Below are 4133 nucleotides of genomic sequence, written 5' to 3'. Positions count from 1 at the left end.
TCTGCCCAGCACTATCCCTCCTTTGTATCACCAGATATCCATGTGACCACACAGCAAATTGGATCAGGAAAATGAACTGGCTTAAAAAAATGGCATCTCCCTTGCTCCCCACTGGTAGCTCAACTTGACTCTGTTCTGCTGATGGAATTGCATAAAGATAATTGGACCTATTTCCATGTGAATCAAGGACATGTTCACTTTTGAAATCAAAAGCAAGAAGTTGCCTCCCACAGCCACACTTCTTTTAAGCCTGTTTGCCACAGTTTCATCAAAACATTGGATAAGGCCACAGAGATCTCTGTGGTGTGCAAGTGTGATAGCCCTCAGCTGAAGAAAGTCACCACTACCATGCATACTTTCTCATTCCCCTGCCTTCTCAAAAAATCTGGCAAAGAACATCCAAGCTCTTATTAGTGTCTCTGCCTGTCTGCCTGAGAACCATTTATGGCATTCTCATATCACAGTTTTTCTCAGGACAGACCAAGCTTTTCCTTGTAAAATTAATCAGGGCTGGTGAAAAATACCAGCCTAAGAGCCCAGAAGAACTCACAACCTCAGCGTGTGCCCTTAGTGTGAGGAAAACCACAGGAAGCAGCAATGCAAGTTTCTCTGTTGTGAGTCCGCTAGATACATTAACCTGCTGTTATGGAGCTTACCTTCAGGTCATATAGGATCTGTAGGCTGTGCCAGCAAAGAGGTCAGCAAAGTAGGTAATTTTGGCAAGGTGACCACTGGCTCATTTACCAGCTGTGAAGAGGTCTGATATTTCACATATTAGCTGTCTCTTAGCAACAACTTTTGGTTATGTTCTCTCTCAGAGCTGTAGAAACAAAAGAAAGTATGCATGTGGTACGAGACAAATTTCTTATGGCAGAACAAGTGAATCACTAGGTGCTAGATCACTGTTATTGGTGAATGAATGCCAAATCACGCAGTCCTAATTACAAGACTCCTAAGTTGTCTTCTTTTATTGCTGTGATTCACTTGCTGGTTTTTGGTTTTGTGTTCTTTTAATTCCCACATCTCACTTACTGACCATGTTGTGCTCTGCGGCTGCAAAGCAGCTGAAACAGAAGCATTCTGAAGCAGTGAAACCTATTACTAGGGGTAGACCTTTCTTAGTCAGAAACCAGGTTTTCTTCCTTAAAATGCCTAACTGCATTCCGCACCATCACTTTGCTTTGACGTAGCTCTCAGAGCCAGCTAAGTCAATGAATGTACGGGGACGCAGCAGAAAGACACATTCACCTCCTGAGCTGACTGGCACAAGAAACAGTTTAGTCAGAGGCCAAGAAGAAATCATGTGTCACACTATAAATGATCGCAGTGGCTCTGCCTCTATTTATATTCAGAAAGAACATGGGAGAGACTTGAAACCTCTTAGCCTTCCCACAGTTGGTAGGATGGTGAGCAGACATGCCTTTTCCACTCTCAGCAGGTTTCTCATTTGTTATCATGTGGCATATCCACCGAGTTGGCACACTCACTGCCTCATGTCCCAGGGATGACTGGGCCTTCCTTAACAGAGGGAGTAACTACATAACATAGCTACATGCCATTGTTTGAATTTAGTGGCTTCTAGTTCAGTGCTTATTTAATTTTTCTGCTCCGGACTTCTACTGTAAATACCAGGTCATTTCTTCCAGACTTAACAACGCTAAAGTCAAGCCAAACTGGAAGATGCCTTCAGTAATTAAAGGATCTTATTTGGGCATTCACATGCTAATATAAATGCCGCCATGTGGAACTGGCAATTGTTACTGAAAAAATTGAAAATCAGGGTCAGAAGGATTCCACAAGCACCACAGACATTCATTGCCACCTCATTCAAATCAAGAGGGAAACACACCTTCTGTACTCAGAACTCTTTCCTCTGTCTGCCCAGTAAAGGAGGTTGTGCTATGGGGGGAAGGATTGGGGCGGGATGGGAACCCTCAGCCACTCAGACCTTATCTAAATAGAGAGAAGGACTGGCAGAAGTAGTATGTTACAACCAGATAACTATACCCCTCCTTCTTGGCCAGTTAAACTCCTTGAAGAGATGCTCTAATCTAGCATAGAAGTGATGTCACTTTGGAAAAGTTTTAGGCTACACGGTAAGATTGAAGTAAAGAGGCTGAGAAGGCTTGTGCACAGCTAGGAGGATTTAGAAGGATTTGAATATACAGAGTAAGATTAAGATGCATATACCCAGAATATGCATGGCTTGTGAGAGTTATATGGATGGCAAAGTGAAGAATGGCTCCATGGAGCATTCTTCCATCTTATCAGATCAGATGCCTTGGATCCCAAATTATCTATTGTTATCAGATAGTCCGTCTGTAGCACAAAGGCACCATAAATTATGGCAGTGTAGTCAAGATAGTATTTTGGGAGGGAAAGGATGTTAGATGATAAGAATTCTACTTTGCTTAAATGAAGGTGCAGACTGTGTAGCAATCTTCTGCACATGATGAGTCTTTGCAAGCTGGTAGGGCCTGTCCACTTGTGAAATTCAGCCTCTACTTGCCAGAATAAATTTATTTAACTAGAGAGTCCCATATGCATGTGTTCACACTGGTTATGAGCAATACTGTATGGTGGCTGAATGTCTGTATGCACAGACATGCTCCCATTCAGAGAGTTAACGTGTGTTTGAATACCAGCTGTGGAATCTATGTCTAGAACTGTATTTGTGTGGAAGAGAGTCACATCCTAACTGTGCCAGTACGCAGCTGGGCAAAGCAGTTTGTCACATCTCCAATTCTCAGCCCTAGGGTTTTTTTTAGCCTCGCAGGATTTTGATTTATTTTCAAGAACTCTCCACAGAGACTGTTATTTACGTGGAACTACCCTCATGCCAGACAAGATTGGAATTTCAGTCATTCATAAAGGAAATCCAAGATTTCACATGTGTGTGTGTAAAGCCAACTCACTAGAACAGACATAGGGCCAACACTCAGGCTTTGCAAACAAAAAAATTCAACAAATAAAACAACCTCCCTCTCTCCTTCCTTCCCTCTCTCCCTCCCTCCCTTTCCACCAATTTCACACCTTGCTGAAACACATGAAATCAAAATGGCAAAGAAAATTCCAAGTAAACTGTAATTTACTCTGGATTAACACTCACTGGAGCTGACTGCACCATGCCCTGAGCATGTGTCCTCTCTCACATCCTCTATCTGCAACAGAAAGTGCATGTGATGAGTTCAACTCTAAGGAAAGGTGCAGTCCTGAACTGTCAAAAAAAATGACTTTAATGAAATATCAGTAAGGCAATGCCTGGATTAGCACTGCATTACATCGCAGACCAGGAGGTCCGTGAAGTGGGGCACATACGCACGGGGCAACGGGCTGTGATGCTCCCCTGCAGCTGGGTTATGTGCCTTATGGAGCAGTTCCGTATTAGGCTGCATCTAGCGCATGGGGTTGCATAGTGAGGGAGAGGTGATGTTCAGGCCTAGCTAGGGGATTTTTGAAGTGACAGCAGCAAGCGAGTGCAGTTATGTCTTGTCCAACAGGTCCATTTTCACCATGAATGATCAACCTGCTTAAAAACAAATAGTTCTACCAGTGAGAGAGACACTCTTGCTTAATCTAATTTTACAGTTGTTACAAGCAACTGAAAATCGGGAACCTCTCTGATTGCATAAATCTTAGCTCAGGCTAGCAGGGACCCCAGCCAGCTTGTGTTTCATTACTAGGCAATGTAACATATGAATAGCCATAATGGGTCCTGTTAGCTCAGTATCCTGTCTCCAACAGTGGCCAAAAGTGACCATAGGAACAGGAAAAGCATATAGAAAGATGACTTCTCTCAGTCCTCTCCATCACTATTTTTACCTGTGTTAGCTAAATTAAAGCTAATGAAGGCTGCTCTCTACACTTCAATCATTCCTTCTCTACAATTGTAGACACACTTGAATTTATTTCCACATCTTTGTTTTCCAAAGTCTGCAAAGGGCAGATGTCTTGCTAGCGAAACTTCCATGGCAGAGGGATTGCACCCATTCCTGAGAGGAGGCAAAGGGAAATAATTGGTTAATATGATTTAAGCAATGTTGCCACCAAATATGTAACCACAGCCTGAACTACAAAGTCAATAAAGTTGATTCTAACTAATATTCTGCCCTTCTCTACACACACAGATCATA

Source organism: Apteryx mantelli, chromosome 4 (assembly GCF_036417845.1).
Source record: "Apteryx mantelli isolate bAptMan1 chromosome 4, bAptMan1.hap1, whole genome shotgun sequence".
Classification (NCBI taxonomy): domain Eukaryota; kingdom Metazoa; phylum Chordata; class Aves; order Apterygiformes; family Apterygidae; genus Apteryx; species Apteryx mantelli.
Note: the sequence above shows the minus strand (reverse complement) of the source record.